Source organism: Lagenorhynchus albirostris, chromosome 6 (assembly GCF_949774975.1).
Source record: "Lagenorhynchus albirostris chromosome 6, mLagAlb1.1, whole genome shotgun sequence".
NCBI classification, from domain to species: Eukaryota; Metazoa; Chordata; class Mammalia; order Artiodactyla; family Delphinidae; genus Lagenorhynchus; species Lagenorhynchus albirostris.
The window spans coordinates 13,445,144-13,463,727 of record NC_083100.1 but is presented as its reverse complement, the minus strand read 5'-3'; the positions used below and the strand labels follow the sequence as shown (position 1 = coordinate 13,463,727).

General features: G+C 40.3%; 1 protein-coding gene across 2 annotated transcripts in view; it reads right to left on the bottom strand.

Annotated features, from left to right (window-relative positions):
* Positions 1 to 18,584, bottom strand: part of DOCK10 (dedicator of cytokinesis 10) — a 277,694-nt gene that overhangs the window by 176,835 nt on the left and 82,275 nt on the right. The window lies entirely within an intron of this gene.

The window sequence follows — 18,584 nt, the reverse complement described above, 5'->3', positions numbered from 1 at the left end:
GTGCATGCGTGGTGTGTGCTGAGTGTGACATGTTTGTTGTGTGTGTGTACACGTGCGTAGCATAAACGATCTTTACTGCATTAAAATAATTTAGGGTATTCCTTTCATGGCCCTTCAAACATGTATTAAGTTGTAATAATATTTGTTTATATTACTGAACTTAAGTAGGTCTCAGGAGGTAAGAATTCCCACTTAATCAGGATTTCATGGGGACAAGGGGGTTAAAGAACTCATTGCTTACAGTTTAGTGAGTCCATCTTAGAATCTAATAGCAATCAGTGAAGGGGTTTTAGTTTTTTCTTTTTAATCCTGGACTTTATCATTGGTCACAGCCTTCCACTAGGAAAAATTTTATAGCCTGTATATACTCATATATCTTACCAGTAAGCATCCTGATACAATATTTAGGAAATGAGGAAAACTGATTTTAATTTTACCCTTTTTTCTCAGTTTCCTGATGGGTATATAGGCACTCATCACCCATGTTGAAGTTTTTTCTGCTTTATGGTAAAGGCCTCCAACCACCCTCAAGAGGTAGCTTTAGCTTGGTCTGCTGCAAAATGGGAAATCCCTAAGAAGCAAGAATTCATGCTTCTGGAGACCACATTTTAACTCACTCCCCCATGCCACCAAGCTCAGAGCCAGAGCATAACAACATGACAATAATAACAACAAAAAACATACAAAAGCTAACATATGATTTTTTAAGCTTATGTCTCACACGAATAATACAGCCTGGATTGTTAATGTTCTTTAAAATGTTGTTTAAAAAGTCACGCAGCTAATTCTACACCTAGAATATAGTGCTCTCCTTCCATTAAAAACATAATCAACCACCAAGCAACTTATTTTCCCTGGACTATTCTTCTCTGTCTTTTAACGAAGACTGAAAGGCATTCTGGGTCGAGCCAGACGATTTCTCTCACAAATGATCAAGTGAAAGGACACAAATGGGAGTTGAGGGTCCAAATCAATGCTATTATCATTGATCTGCTAAGGACTGCTGCCCGACAGTAACTTCCCCCTGGAGACACATGCATCTCTCTGCTGGCTGGCTGGATCCCATGCAAGCCTCCCACTGCTGGCAAAGTGAACTACAGACCTGAGTTACTTCTTTTAAAATAAAACAAGCACCCCAAATTGCCCTCCTCTCGTCTTTCCAATTGCTAATTACCTTGCTTTCAATATGAATGTCACCCAATGTTTAATAATTACCTTGAAAATCACGTGTTTATGGAAGCGCCAAGGTCTTTCCAATCTGTGAAGCTCCGATGGAAAAATTGGTTAATTTATATAACGTCAGTATTACATATGTTTTAGTCTCGTGGTAGTCTTTTTGTTTCTGTTTGGTTTGGTTTGAACTGCAGATGGATGTGTCTTTACAAAGGGAGGGCGATAAGGCATTCTTACCTAAGCAATTCTGACGAGGAAATAGATTGCCACGTACGTGCCAACCCCTGAACATGCAAGTGACCAACCGTTCAGACCAAGGACCCCTTGCTAGTGGCGCTGACTGATAGTCTAGCTGCAATTTCTGCAACCTGGATGCCCCACAAACCGTTCGTTTAATAGTGTCATAATGCATTTATCTTTTTTAAGGCCTCTGTAAGGAGGCCTTAAAAAAGCTAATGCAATACTTTGATTTAAGTGTTTAATGCCCTGCATTGTAGGAATTGGAGAGTAATGGATGAGTCTTGGCTTTTCAATCAAGAGCTTCTTTGTGTCTTACAGAGGATTAACTGTTGGATTTTCTCTATTTAGCTGTGCACACTAGAGTACATTCTTGACCTTTGGATGTGCGGTAGCTCATCAAGGTCCCCAATTAAAGGACAAATTGACTTCTTGCTTTTTGTTCTGCACCTCTCCAGGTGGACACAGGAAAAACAACAGGAAAATGAAGATTGGATGGTTCTGAAGAGGGCACTAGTATCTATTGAATCTGGTTTATGAGAATGGGTACAAATGCTGAGAGGCTCTGAGGACATTCCCTAGTCCTGGTCCAGTGCCAGATATCAGTGATAGAGGGGATTAAGTCAGGGTGCCCACCCTCAGTCCAGGCGGGAGATCACCGTACACACAAAACAACTACAGAAGTATAAGAACGCAGAAACGAAGTGTCAAGTGAAGACAGCATGAGGTTAAGGTCAAGGGGGACTTCATACAGGCATGGAGACTTGAGTCTGGGCCTGGACAATGGTAGTGAGACAGGAGACAGACGGGGCCCAGGCCGAGGAGCTTGTCCCTTGTGGAGAGAGACTCCAAGAGGAAGGTAAAAGCAGGAGAATAATGAGAGGAGCTGAGCCCTACCCAGATAACAGATAAAAGACCACATATTCATCATTCTCGAAGTCAAGGAGACCTTCCCCACTACACAGGTACAGAAAGGTGCTTGAAGGTCAGAAAGGGAGGGGAGGCACCCCATAGAAGGTGATGTCAACCTAGGTATAGGTCTCTTCACTAGAATCCACCTTGGCTAAGAGATATGCCCACACACATGTGAGGACCCTGAGATGTACAAAATACAGACGCAGAACCAGGCAAAGCAAGATGACTGGCCAACGGAAGCCTGGAAGAAATGCCCCATATAAGTGATTCAAAATACCCCAAGGGCGTGACTCTCTGAGTCCACCCGTGCCTATTCACACGCACTCTTTTTTCCTCCTAATAAACACTTTACTTGTTTCACTACTTTCTCTTTGTGGGAATTCATTTCTACAAAGCCGACGGGCCAGGGCCTTGTCACTGGCCACTGGTCTAGTGGCTAGGATTCAGCGCTCTCACTGCCACGGCCTGACATCCATCTCTGGCCGGGAACCGAAATCCTCCTTCAATCCGCTGCAGGCCGAGGCCACCCGAGATCAGTAGGACTTCGAAAGTCACCTTTATAAGAACCCCCACAGCAGGCATTCTCCAGTATATGCAAGGTTGTTAAAATTGTGGATTCCTGAGCTTATCCGGGACCTCAGTAGGTCCGACAGGCGGTCCAGGGATCTGGCTTTGCTGACAAACATCCACGTGGTTCATTTGAAGATGCTACACGGACCACATTTTGAGAAACTATGACTCAGAAGCTGGTTCACCTAATTGTTTTCTTAAGTCAAAAGAATCATATAATAGTATCCAATGGGGCATCACTCCCAGTGCTGTTTTTCATTTTTTTTTTACTAGACTCAAGTCTTATTTGTAAAATCAAATATTTCCTTTTCTCTTAGGTATACTCAAAAAGAGGCAGAATTAGCTGACCAGCTACATTGCCCTAAACATTTAGCAGACTGAGGAGAAAACCCTGGAGTGTAACTAGCTGTCGAAAACTGGGCCTTAGACGTGCCCATCTGTCCTTCGATTTCACTTTGTTTCTTCTTCATTGGCTCTTTCTCTGCTTGGACTTTTGTAACCCTGGTCATACTGGCCTCTCAATTATTGTCTAAACAGATTTTCTTAAACTTGGCATTAGTGACATTTTGGGCCAGATCGTTCTTCTTGTAGGGGGTTGTCCTCTGCATTGCAGGATGTTTAGCAACACCCCTGGCTGGCCTCTACCCACTCGATGCCAGTAACCCCCCACCCCGGTCCCCTGCTGTGGCAGCCAACAATGTCTTCAGACATCATCACATGTCCTCTGGCAGGTGGGGGAAGGAGGGAAAAATCACTCCTGCTTGAAAATCTCTGGTCCAAATCCTAATGTAAATTATTCTGCCTCAGTATTGCTTTGATGATGGCTTTCAGGCCCAGAGATCTCAGGGCAGATGAGGGAAGTTTCTCTTCAGATCAGAGTTAGCTCCTACTGAAAGCCAAGTTGAGAATCACTTGGCATTTGGGTCTTTTGTTCCTCCTTGTTTGGAGGAACCCCAGGGCTACTGACTTTCAAGTCAGCCCCCTCTCTTATCCTCTATATGCCTCAAAATCCCCCTATCGGAATTAGTCTATGAGTCTGGGTTTCTGTTCTGGGGTGTCCCTAATCAAGTGCAGCTATCACTTTTCTGGAAAAGAGCCGAAGCCATTAGAATCTTCAGTAACTTAGCATGATACATCATAAGAGGCAAGCTGGCCACCTAGGCAAAGCCCCAAGGACGTGGAGATGAAGACAGACATTTTAACGGTGTGAAGGATAAAGCTGAGAGTGTGCTGTTTGCCATGGTGGGTAAGATCACTGTGCTGGAGTCAGTCGGCCTGCGTTCGATTCCTGGCCTTCCTGCTTACTTGCTGAGGGTCTCCAGACAAGTTACTCAACCTCTCTGAACCTGAGCTTTTTACCTGTAAAATGAAGGTAACCATAGTACCAGTTTCACTGAGAGCTGTGAGGCTTAATAAAAGAATATTTGCAAAGTGTTTAGCACAGTGCCTGGAATATAAGAAAATGCTCAAAAGATGTTAGCTCTAAGTGTGGTTGTGGCGAGGAGGGGTCTTAAGCTGGGCTGTGTGTATTGGGCGGGAGGCGCAGATGTCCCAGCTGTTCATGCACTGAGCTTGGAGAGGGGGGGTGGGAGCACAAGAGGGGTGCTAGCTGCTTTGAAAGCAGCAATAAAAGGGAAAGGACCTTCCAAAAATGGAGGGAGTGGCTAGGAGACCCCCATGGCTTGGATGTGGATAATTAGGTTAAAAAGCCCCTCCTCCCATGCACACTCCACCCTTCCACAACTGACCTCTTTGTGCTGTGTCTTGCAATACTGGTGATTTCATTTTGAAATCCCCACTGTGCACAACTACAAAAGCTTCCAATTATCCTATTTCTGTCATGTCCCTTCATCCCATACAAAAGACCCAAATGCCAAGGAAGTTAAAGAAAGCCAAGATTTAACCAATATCATATGATTTTTTTCAATCTTTTCATGGTTACTTTTCTGCCTAAGCGAGACTGTAAATTCCCAGAGCAATGAACAGTGTTGTCTTTATGTCTGAACCGTGCTGGGTCCCTTACTGGCATGCGGCAAATACCAACACTGTAATTACCAATTTGATGTTGTGAACAGAGAAAAGGGCACAGCACTTTCTTTTTCTCTTTCTTCTGCTTCTCCTTTCCCGCAACTTTCTGAGGCCACAGCAAGGTATTAAAGTACACTGACAAGGAGACATTTAATCTGACTTTGCTCCCATTTGCAAGGATGTCACAGATTGGGAAGGAGATACGTTACCTAGATTGTATCAAAAGATCTTTGGAAGCATTTAAAATTGGCCTCCCTCTTGCTTTGGTTGGCATTCAGGGTGATGGTTTCAGAAAACAGTTTTGAGTTTGTGTTCCCTTCTTATCTCTCTGTGCCCATAACAGCTGAGTGGAGACTGCCGTTGAGAAGTCATTTTGTCCTTCTAGGCAGAGTGCATCTGTGCTCACAGTGAGAAGAGCATCGGATGACAGTCAGGACTCCTGTATTCAAGAATCAGTCCATTCACTGATGGTCTAAGCAACCTTGGGCAAAGCAGTAACCTCTCTGGAAGTCTTTGACCTAAAGCCTTTTTCATCTCTAAAATTTGTATGTTTTTAAATAAAACTTGTATTATCCATTTTCAGATAGTCTGATGACCGGCCTGAGAAAATAAGCTTTTTGTCTGTTTTATTTTAACCTCAACGGCCGATTGGAAAGGAAAGCAATCTTCAGTCAGAGCACCTCTTTCTGCATGCCAAGTCCAGATGGTGTACCCCCAAACGCTACCTGGGCCTCGCTCCCTGTTCCAGCTAGATTTCATTTCAGCAGTCAATAGCTGTGCCTTCTCACTAGATGGCATTGTCCTTGACATGGCTCATAAACAGACCATTTAAAAGAATTTTGGCACTGTTCTCATACCCACTCGTTGTATTGACAGTCTCTGACTTTCCTATGAGACATCTCCTCTACCCCCTCATCTTCCAGAGCTCACCCAACAAGTGCTCTGACCACACCTGGATTAAAAAGACTCTTTTCTCTGAACTTGAGCCTTGAGAAGAATGACACAAAGCTGTGGTATGTACCAAAGCCTGCCCCAAACCCTGCACGTTACAGCTCCAGGGGCCCTCCTCCTACTTCCTGTGTTTACGAGGCTTTCTGGTGAGGTCTGCCTCAGTCTGATGGGCTCGCTCCACCTTCACTCTTTATTCCCCTTGATTTAGCTCAAGCCATTTTTTTTTTGTAACCATATAATGTTTGCAACCATTTGTTTATTTCCTCCGTAAATGGGTGCAGATATCGTGCTAAGTATTTAGGGAAATCAGAAAAGTAAAATAACTTCTTTGCCTTCACAGAGCTTAGAGGAGATAGTTTGGCACATGCTGTAATGAGACGTTTGTATTAGAAAGCCCTAAAAATCAAACAAAGAAAAATCTCAATATTCTTTCTCCAAATATTCTCTTAAGTGCTAAAACCAACAAAAAGCTCATTACCTTTCCTTCCAAATACTATTTCACATGACTATATCTAATAATGCTAATAACACGCTAATAACACCATCATCCATGTAGGTGATAAAATTGGGGACCTGATTCTCTTTTTTTTTTTAATTTAATTTTTATTTTCTATTGGAGTGTAGTTGATTTACAATGTTGTGTTAGTTTCAGGTGTACAGCTAACTGATTCAGTTACACATATACATCTATCCAGATTCTTTCCAGATTCTTTTCCCACTGATTCTCCTTTTCAACGTCGCTTATCCCACATCTGCATAACCAGCCCATCACTAAACCTAATGATTATATATGTTCTCTTAATCTTCCCTCTCACTGCAGCCATTCTCCTGTTTAAAGCCAGGTTTGACCACGTCATTCCCCAGGTCAGAAGCCGTAAGTGGCATCCCCCTTGTCCATATTCGTGCTTCCCAAACTGTGCTCTAGAACTTCAAGATGTGTGGGCCAGTGTTCCAGATAAGAGATATTCAATGTCAAGTAAACTTGAGAAACAACGGATTGAACAAAGCTAAACTGGCCTTTTCACGGAAGAACTCTCAGAGCTTTAAATTTCCAATGTGCAATGTGAATCTCTCAAGGAGTGTGTACTAGGCAATATTTCCCACACTGATTTTCGCACAAAAGCATTTTCTTACAGAGCACTTATTATTCTGTGTCACATAGTCTGAGAAATGGTCTCTGCAACCAGCATTCGTAGTGAGCCACCTGGTGAGACAGAATTTAAAATATTTGAGAAAAAGAAGATGACAGCGGCTTCTTTTCCAGAGTTGAGAGAAATTGCAGGGGTTTACATGACAAAGCAGGAAAGTCTGAATTAGGGCAGGTGCTGGGTTGCTTGGTGCTAAAACAGAAAGATGACAGCATGGTGGCTGGGTGACAGGGTAGCTGGTGGCTTCGGGGTAAGACTTCTCTACCTTTTCCAATTTTGGTCCTGTTCCTTCCCCAGAGTAAGCAGCAGCCCAGACGTCCACTTCTCCCAGGAGTGACTGTTCTAGGCAGTATAAACAAGCCACTTGTGCACATCAGTTAGAGAAACACACAACTTAAATAAATACTTAAAACAATTTGCTTAAATTGGACCAAAGGTAACATCTACTTAGCTGTGTGGCTTTGGGTTTATTGAACCTCTGTGAAATCTCAGCTTAACAGGATAAGGCAGGGACAGATTTTCATGGTTGTGTACTAAGCACTGAATAAGCACTGTAGTCAGCATGGAAAATAATTCATGACCCAGTTAAGGTGAAAACATGGATGTCTGAATCCTCCCTCCATCCCTGTCTTCCACCTTTCCCCTTCAAGAGTTGGCAATATCTCTAGTCCGGTTTGTAAACAGATTTTTAAAAGGATTTGTTGCATTAGTATCCACATCTTCCACCTGCATTATGTTGCTGAAAATTACATTAAGTGTCAGCTATGTATTACCACATTCCCCGCTTATTGTTTTACAGTCAAGAAAGGACAGTCTGACTTGTTATTATTCAATTATGTCTGTGGAAATCTTTCTGAATTAGGAGTTGGAGTGCACAATTTCTCGAATTCAAAATATAATCTCTAGCCCTACATGGACATTAATATCAAAATCATTTTCCACTCAGACCAGCCAAACATACTGTAACATATTACAGGCAGTGTAGTTCTCACTGGCTCCTTGAAGTTGGAACCTTGAATTAAAGTTAAACTGATGCAAATTTATAAGAGAATGACAATCAGGCAGCCTATGGCTCAACCTGGTCCCACAATTGTGTTTTCCTGCCAGCATTGTTTTAAAATATTTGAATTAGTTGCCAGCATTTAAAAATGGGAAGATTTTACATAAAAAGCCCTGGTTATTTGCTTCTCTTGGAAAATTCAAGTTCTAATCATACTAATCCTCACTTCTTGTGTGTGTGTGTGTGTGTGTGTGCTCTTTTTTTTTTAAATTTTATTGGAGTATAGTTGATTTACAATGTTGTGTTAGTTTCAGGGGTAGAGCAAAGTGATTTAGTTATACATATACATATATTCATTCTTTTTCAGCTTCTTTTCTCATATAGGTTATCACAGAATATTGAGTAGAGTTCCCTGTGCTATAACTAATCCTCCCTTCTGACACTGAAAAAGTTGCCCAAGTGGAACAGTGGCCGTACCCCATGGATGGGCCATAGTTTCTTTAGTTTGCTCTGCTCCCCGCCGCTCCCTTTTGTCTCCTTGTCTAGCCTGATTCACTTGTTCCCTGCAAGGCCTGTAGGCATTTGAGTTTGGAACCTTTGACTTAAAGTCACATTTAAGATCATGAGTTTTAGAATGAAATAATGTCATTTGCAGCAACACGGATGCAACTAGAGATTATCATACTAAGTGAAGTAAGTCAGAAAGAGAAAGACAAATACCATATGATATCACTTATAGGTGGAATCTAAAATATGACACAAATGAACCTATCTAGAAGCAGAAATAGAATCAGGGACATAGAGAACATAGAGAACTGGTGGTTGCCAAGGGGGAGAGGGGTAGGAGAGGGTTGGATTGGGAGTTTGGAAATAGCAGATGCAAACTGGTATATACAGAATGGATAAACAACAAGGTCCTACTGGATAGCACACGGAACTATATTCAATATCTTGTGATAAACCATAATGGAAATGAATATGAAAAAGAATGTATATATATGTATAACTGAGTCACTTTGCTGTACAGCAGTAATTAATACAACACTGTAATTCAACTATACTTCAGTAAAAAATAAATTTAAAAAAAATCATGACTTTTAGTAAGACTATTATAACTGGGAATCTGCAGGAAGACTTGCTTGATCCATCTACATTAAACAACAAGCCTAAAGATTTCTACTGCCAATATATTTGTAGTTAATCCAGGTCAATATTAGATGGCTAATTTACTCCTGAGAATTCCCCGTGTGTGAATAATGCACCAATATCTTGAATGAAGTAATAAAACTGTGTTTTGGTTCTAACATTCCTGCCAGAATGCCCTCTCCTTGCATGTATGGAACAAGAGACTATTTCTGGTGTTGATTAAGCCATAGAAAGCATTACATTTTTAATTTTTCAAAATAAAAACCATTTTGAGGCAGAGTCAGCTCGTGGGAGAAATTGGTGTGGCAATTAATGGCATGGTTCAACACCTCTTCATATAAAAGATGGGAACATAATGCTAAGCAAAAACTTCGAAGAAGTGATGAAATATTTGTTTTAAAGAGGAAGCAAAACATTTTCAAGCAGTAATTTCACATTAACGATGAAGGAGAGATAAGAGATTTAATATTAATGGTTATCGTGATACTACTAAGGTATTTATAAATTTAAAATTATTTCCACCGTACATTTTAAGGACTATATCACATATCTGGATAAGGAACTCAGTACTTGTATTGATCATTTTCCTCATTCAATGAAATAAAGACATGAGATTGTACATAATCTTGAAAACACTAGCTAGATCTAAAGCTCTATTATGGTATGAGAGTATACCTATGAAGCCTTAGCAAATGTTCTTATTTATTCTCTACAATTATCCTTGGGAAACTAAGAGAATACTAGTCTCCTTTCTTCATATAGGGTCCCCCTGTTAGTAATCATGTAAGTCATGATGAGAGACCACAAGAGTCTTTCGAATAATTTGATGGTTTCAGGGTACTCTTTCCAGATATGCTATGGTTGCATTTTTCTTGCACTTTGAAAGATCATCAAGGGCTGATTCTGACATACCTCATAGTTTCTAGCAACTACATAAGTCATATTGACATTTCTCCTGCCAGAGGAGGAGAAATGTCATAATCCATTACTTAGTAACGGATTTATCCCAGAAATCCTCCCTCCAAAGCACCAATGCCATTTTCTTGGCTATTCCACCATTTTCACAGTCATGGCTTCCCTGCTGGGATGGCTGAGATCAGGTGTGAATCACTCCTCACTGCCCCTATCCAGTTTGCCAGTGGAGTACCCTTCTGGCCTCTCTGTTCTCAAAACTAAACAACACAACTTTAAATTGTCCTGGGAGTATAATATGATGCCAAGACGTTTTTTGCTGACGTCTTTTGTATTAAATGACAAATGCATCTAGCTTAGCCTCACTGTTCCAATAGTCAATTGGACTGTAAACCAAATTCTGCCCTCTGCAAGAAAAAAAAAATGCATGAAAATATTTAATGAATCATGAAGAAAATAAAGAATGCTAATAGGAATCTGGCATTGCTCCCAGCTTTTCTTAAACCATGAATGACAAGTAACTGAAAATCTGGAGTTAGTGCAATATAGAATGGGAAATTTTTATTTCAAAAACAATAGCAGGGGCTTCCCTGGTGGCGCAGTGGTTGAGAGTCTGCCTGCCGATGCAGGGGACACGGGTTCGTGCCCCGGTCCGGAAGGATCCCACATGCCGCGGAGCAGCTGGGCCCGTGAGCCATGGCCGCTGAGCCTGCGCGTCCGGAGCCTGTGCTCCACAATGGGAGAGGCCACAACAGTGAGAGGCCCGCATACCGCAAAAAAAAAAACCCACACAATAGCAATGATGATATGAGGGACTGAGAAGGGAGAAAGTCAAAATTAAAATGAAGTTCTGAAGTTCTCTAGTGCAGGTTCAAGCTCATTTCCCCCAACTTGTTTTGATATATCATTAACAATAGACAATTAGCAACTTCCCAGGCTTAAATTTAATCCTCCTACTATAAAATTTAATAAGGTTGGCCTTACATGTAGGGAGTACAGTTACTCCTATGTGGGTTAATTCAGGGAAGGACTATTTGGCCCTGGAGGATATCTGGAGCTCCTTATTACAAAGCCTACTTGTTTCTTAATGCCTGCAAAGCAAGGTTTAATATGCAAATAATTGCAGAAGGATAATATAATATTCACATCCACTGCAGAGCAAAGAGAAGTAGGATGGAAAAGTTCAAGGAGGCAAGGAGGCACTTGGGATGTGTGTGTGCTTGGTGTGAGATTCAACTAGATGAGTGTCAGGGACATAAAGACTATTCAGTCTGAAATCATCATGCTTTTACAATTCGGTCTGAAATTCAAAGAGCCATTTTCTCCATATTATTTTCAAAATATTTAAAAATTTGTATTTGAGGGGAGGACGACAATGCAGGATGCAGTGGGTTAGAACACATTAATAAGTCTCTTGTGGGAATTTTCCTTGGTGAAATTTAGAAGACTCTGCGTTTAGATGGATGTAATAAAAAATATGCCACAGAATTTAACATGAATCACAAAAACTCTTTAAATGGTAAGCTGCTGTAAAAATAAAAGCCATTTGATACCCATTCAAAATTTAATATATCATTCACTTTCTAAATGCAAATGATTTTTTAATACAGCTTAATATTTCAACCAAAGCTCTTTGAAATAGATACCATTTGGCTCACCAATAATTCCTTTTTGAGGGCTTAAAGAAGCACAGGAACCGAGACCAGGAATAAAACCATGATTTTTCATGATTATTCCATGGGTTTAAATATGGGCCTTTAAATATTTCTAAGAAAATGCAGTTGATGGTCTTGAATATCAACAAATGGAAGTTTACATTTTCCCTTCAACAACATGCCCTCCAAAATGCAGAACTCCCTTCCTTTCATTATTTTGTTCTTCTTTTCTTCTCCCTTAGAAGGGATTAGCGCTTTTGTAAGAACTCATAGTTCATGGACACAAGACTAGGAGAAAGAAGACTGCAGAATGCTAAAGGTAGAGACATAGGGCCATCCTGCCCACTTACACTGCCAAGTCGCTTCTAGTGTAGACGTCAGAGCAAAAATGCTTCTTTTTGGTGGGTTACGCCAGTATCACTACATCAGGTAAGAGATACTCGTTTCATAGAAGAGAAGAACTCTCATTAATCAGCTTTTTAGCTGCTAGAAAAAATATTAATAATTATTGGTTGATTTCAAGAAAATTTTAAGAAACAATTATGTCTGGTATCTGATGACGTGCATTTTCTCCAAAACGTAATCTTTCAATTTTTTAAGTGCATATTTAATGCCAAGTGCTTTCACTTCACCGTGTGTGCAGAGGTTAAGGAGATCGGGTCAGAATCCTGAAAGCATCTAAATTTCATGTTGTGTAGGAGTGGGGGCAGAGCCTGGCGTGTAGAAAATATTACGTAAATGTTTGCTGACTGCATGCTCCACAACAGGCACTGTTAGGGGCCCTTCTACGGCAAGGTCGATGTTCACACTCAAGGCTGGTCTCAAATTTACTTTTCTGCCCTCACCTCCCGTATGATGCTGTAATAGTCCACAGTCCAGCTCTTCTAGGGTAGATTCTTGCCTTCCTTATCCCTCTAATGAAACCTCATTGAACTTTGTGTTTCGCTCATGGTAATTACCTTACTTCTCTTTAGCGTGTACTCAGTACAGGCCAAATGCCCTCTTGCTGCAGTATCTTAGATACAGAGCCAGTGGCTTAATTACCTTTTTACCCGTGAGAGAGCTTAGTCTCAGAACTCTAATATAGCAGGTGCTGCATAATTATTAAGAATTTATGTGGCTTCCCTAAAACTCCCATATAGCACATTTAACTCTGAAGCCTACAGCACTGTTTCTTAAGAATTTATTTGAAAATGCTTAAAGAAGCAACTTGAATTGTACTCATTTACACAGGGAGGGCCAGAAGACCTCAGAGAAAACTTTATAACATTTTCCTTTTCACAGGACTATTTTCAGAGAAATAAATTTCACTCCACCCATGTTTCTAGTATACAAAAAAATACTTTTCAAAGAGCCATGTTTAAAGGCTGAGTGAAATGCTACTTTTGGAAATTAGAATGTATTATTAATCACTCCACTGTGGCTTCCAGGGAATGTAATACTTACTATCTATAGCAGAATTGAGCTAACTGATTAACATTATCCTGTAATAAACGCAAGTGGACACAACAGACTCCCTGACTCCTTCAGATATTTGGCAAACAAAGTGCTCAGCCTATATACCGTCCACTCTCAGCCCTCTCTTTCCCTCCAAATTCTTTCGAAAGACATTTCTGAAGGGCCTGCCTATTCTTAGTACCAAAAAATCAGGTGAGCTGCTAGGAAAAAATAGATGGATGGTGCCCCAGTCATGGCTCTAGCTCTATACCTTATGCTCATTTTAGAAAGAGAACACTATTTGATAAAAAGCATAGCTTCTTTGCATTAGGATATAACACAGGCTACTCTGAAAATCATGGCCTCTTTGCACTAGAATGATGTAACACATGCTATTTTTTTTTTCAGAGATGATTCTCCTGATTTATTTTTTTAAATTAATTTTTATTGGCGTATAGTTGATTTACAATGTTGTGTTAGTTTCTGCTGCACAGCAAAGTGAATCAGTTATACATATACATATATCCACTCTCTTTTAGATTCTATTCCCATATAGGTCCTTACAGAGCACAGAGTAGAGTTCCCTGTGCTATACAGCAGGTGCTTGTTAGTTATCTATTTTATATATAGTAGTGTGTATATGTCAATCCCAATCTCCGAATTTATCCCCCCCGCCTTTTCCGCCTTGGTAACCATAAGTTTGTTTTCTACATCTGTGACTCTTTCTGTTTTGTAAATAGGTTAATTTGTACCATTTTCTTAGATTCCACACATAAGCCATGTCATATGATATTTGTCTTTCTTTGTCTGACTTACTTCACTCAGTATGACAATCTCTAGGTCCATCCAGTGGCTATTTTGAATACACAAAACTATCACACAGTCTGTTAAGATTTATATAAGACTGAATTTCTACTTTTCTGCGACTGTAAGTTCCCGGATGTAATTCCCAGGGCAACAAAAAGGAAATGTTTGATTTATTCCTATTTTCTAGAAGTCTTAAGTATTTATTTCCTCCTTCTGGGAGTCACTAAGACTACCACCGCCTCTGATAGGTGAAATTGTGAAACTGATCACATGTGGTTGTCAAACAGCATTCCTGAGACAAAGCAGAAGGACCCTCATTCTAAAGATGCAGAAAAATTCTAGATGCAGAAGAATTCTAAGTGTCATAAAGAGTATAATGGGCTATAGAGCAAGCTTCTTTGGAAAGGACCTTAATACTTGCTGGGTTTATGGCCAATATATTTTATTGAGCCTGTGAACAAACATGGACTAAACTCTTCAATGCCAGCTAACTCATGGTTATAGAGTTAAATGTTTCATCTTAAGCCGATATTCAGGTAAAACAATAGAGACTCACGTTTAACCACTGAAATTAAAGAGGAGGGAATTACACACACCTTTGGGAACCCCTTAGGTCTAAAATAGTGTAGGTGCTAAAAAAAGTAAGAGCTCATGAAACAACCCCATTCATTGGGCACAGAATACGCCAGGATCAAACAGATAAAGTTTCATCTATCTTTTCATCTTATCCAGTATGAAGAATGGCTTTGATGATCTACATAATAAGTAAAAATTTCAGGGTTTGCCCAGTGCCTTGGCAATGGGTAGGATATATATACCTAAAGTATTATTTTATAATCAAGTATCTAAAGTTATCATTTTATTTGGTGACTATGACAGAAAGTAGGTTATATCAGTGACTATCATAGGCCCCCTTACCAAATTAGACTAAGAAATTAAACCAAAAACTGGCTCCGTGTCCCCACATCCTGGGTTATGATCATGTTTACCTTTGTGATTAAATAGATCTCTTCGTGAGCCATCTACTAAAAGTCATATTAATTTTGTAAAAAAAGAAAACTACATATAGGTAGGTGTTAATAATGATTATTTGTAGGGATGTGAGAGGAATGTGGGAATGTGTGTAAGAAGTTTGAACAAAATCTCTCAAATATTTTCACTGTTTCATTTTATACCGCCATTCGTTATTTACATTGTTCACGTGGTATATACTTCTTTTACAATTTAAAAAAATATAAAAGAGAAACACTGATAGGCGTTATCCTGTCTTGGTTTTTACTCTTTTGCAAATGTAGTTTTCTCATCACGATCATTATATATTTTGGGGAAACATCTAAAGAGGAATCACTAGCTGAATTTGAATGGATTCATCTAAATCTGTACCTTGGCGTGTGGAGACAGATTACCACCAGGAAAGTAAAACAATGTTAAATTACGACCGTGATGTGGCACAAAAAGGGAGCATTGAGTGGGAAATCGAGCCTGTGAGCAACAGAAACGGCAAGGACAAAGCTAACAGAAAATGATACGTCTAGTTTTACTGACTGAAATAATTCCCATGTGGTATTTAAAGAGGAGAGTCAGAAAATATCCTCTAAGAACTAAGAATAGTTTAAACTTTGGATTCGTTAAACCACAAGGAATATGAGTCTAAGCACAAAATAATCTAGGGTGGGGCAGGTTCTGGGGCTCAGTAAGCCTTTCTCTGCGCCGTAGATGGTGTGAGTCAGGTCTCAACTACATCATCCTACAGCCGATCGGCCCCTGGTCTCAATTTTCCGCTGCCTATGTGGCCCTCAGCACATTACTTCTTTGAATCTATTTGACATTGCATATTTAGCATTCTTTGTAAAACAGTGATAAATCGACATTTATTGCTAAAAGCTAAGAGATGAAATGAGAATATCGGCTAAGATTTATGAATTGTATCTCAAAAATTTTGTCCTCATTGGCTTTATCCTCACAAGGTTCTGAAATAACTGATTCAGTCCTAAGTGGCTAAATAAGGTAGTAGATTACATTTTCCACACACACCAGGCTCCATTTAAAACTCTGTGTATCAGGCTAATGGATGTACTATCAGCGTTGAATCCGTATCGGTCTGTATAGCTACATGGATGCAGACCTGTAAATTAACTGTGCGTATATGGATATAATGAGGCTGAATGCTTAAAGACAACACAAGGTTAGAAAGTTTCTTTGACTGCAAAACAGAGCCACAGACACACACAAGCACACAGATCTACCCGTACAAACTTCAACCAAATAGGGGCAGAAGGTTGGGAGGGTAAAATGAAAGTAGGGTTTGCCAAGTCCAGGCAGTAACACCTTCAGAGAAGGACAGTGTCCACTGCAAAACGTCAGGCAAAGCTGTTCAGCCACGATTTCTTTACTTCTCTGTGGTCTCAGCTTGAGACTGGGCTCTCTGCTTTTGCCAAGGGAGTTTTCACAACGTGCATCTGTTTGTCGAAGTAGCAGTCCTCCCAAACTGAGGCAACAGGCTTCTTCTTCCAATGCTTTAAAATTTACTTAGTTATACTAGAACCTCACATCTGTTTTCTGTTTCTCTTTTCAATCTCCATCTTTACGTAAGTAATCTAAAGTCTTGAAGATCCTTAAGGACCTTAACCACATCTGTAGTGAAATACACGTTCTCTGATAACAGATCTAAAAAGCTTCCGAAGGAAAACTTAAGTGATTCCAATGGTGCTTACTGCTTTGTGGTAAACGCAGGGATGGTTCATAATTTCTTTTTGTTTTAGCTGTGCAAAAAAAGATGTATTTGCGATCAAACTCTTTATTCCCCATATCTTTGCAAATGAAGACTACACGGCTGTTCATGGAGACAACATTTCTAGAAATGTTCATTGGTTCATTTGCCTGTCAGTCAAAACGAAAGCCTCTAATGGCTATCACATCAGATCCCGAAGATGTGATTCTATGCCAGTTCCATCAGTTACAGATCTGCCATGCTCCACTCAACCTTCAGAGCTAAAGGAACAGCATGGATACACACAATCTTTAACTGAAAACCCATCAGTATTCATTTTCAACAGCATGGGCAAAAATGGGATGAAATATGGCAGCTTTATGAAAGAACAGATATCTTTAAGAGAACAAAAAAACTAGGATGGAGGAATGACACTGAAATGTTCCATTATTTTAGAGTGGTACAAAAGCAGACTGGTTTTTTAGTTTGTTTTTTTTTGCAGTATGCGGGCCTCTCTCACTGCTGCGGCCTCTCCCATTGCGGAGCACAGGCTCCGGACGCGCAGGCTCAGCGGCCATGGCTCACGGGCCCAGCCGCTCCGTGGCATGTGGGATCTTCCCGAACCGGGGCACGAACCCATGTCCCCTGCATCGGCAGGCGGACTCTCAACCACTGCGCCACCAGGGAAGCCCGAGCAGACTGGTTTTAAGCAAACCTTACAAAAGGACCCTTTAACGTCCTCAGGGCCACTTTGATTTGAGAGAGGAAAAGGCATTTCACACTTCATTTCGCTCCCTGCTCAGTGAGCCTCTTCCCTGCCTACATCTCTTTGTCCTTGATCCTGATCTCTAGCTTTTGGTCCACTTATTTCTTCCGATGGCTTTCATTTGGGGAATGTCATTTGGTTCACTGGCTTTTTCACTGAGTCCCGTTTTTGAATAACTCTTGTTTACTTGCTAAGTCTCTTAACATTCTAGTTGCCTTATCTGGTGGAAAAATGAACAGTCAGGCATACCAAAATGTCTCCTTTGGAATTAACACAAAATCGTAAACAGTGTATGTTTAACTTACAGAAGTCGTTACTTCAATTATGACACAGGTGGGCAGGAGATATTTTCCTCATTTCACAGATGAAAAAGAGGCACATTCTCTTCAGGAACAGGGAACAGAAGCACTGTGCTAAGTGCTTTTCCTCAATTTTCATTCAGATAGTCAACAGCACTATGAAGAATCATTACTGCACCGCAAATCGGGATACTGAGATTTAAAGAATGCAAAGAATTCTCCCATAGTCTGATACTTTTCAAAGGGCACAAGTCTGACATCAAATCCCATGTTTTGTCATTATATAATTCTTTCTGGTACAGCACAGCATTTTGGGATTCAGAGTTCGGCAAGGTAGGAGAGACACACTTCTCCAAGTGGAACTCTGTAAACTATTCAATCTGAAGAGATTACAAGAAAGTGATTTGCCTTTTATTTTTTCTTTGCTCTCCCTGCAGTGGGATCCCTGAGACCGAACACCATAAGACGAAAAGATGCTGTATCTCTGCAGCATCTGCTCATCTTACTGGTTTATTCTACACAGTAACCGGAACTCGTTTCCTTTGTGTTTAATCCTTCAAGAAAAGTCAAGAGAATAGTTTGGTGTAAGAGTCCCTTATCTATTGAATGACAAAATTGTTTTCCATCCCTATATCAATTTATTCTTCTAAAATAATCAGAGACTGGATATAATTTACTATGCTACTGATGTTATTACTATTTTGCAGTTAGCATTTATGTGGTTGAACTAAAACTGTGCACCTACTCTGGCCCATTATCTCTGGATTGAGAAAGGAAGAGTATGTAGTTTAAAAGAGTGAGGGTCTCATCATTTTGAGACCTGGGCAAAG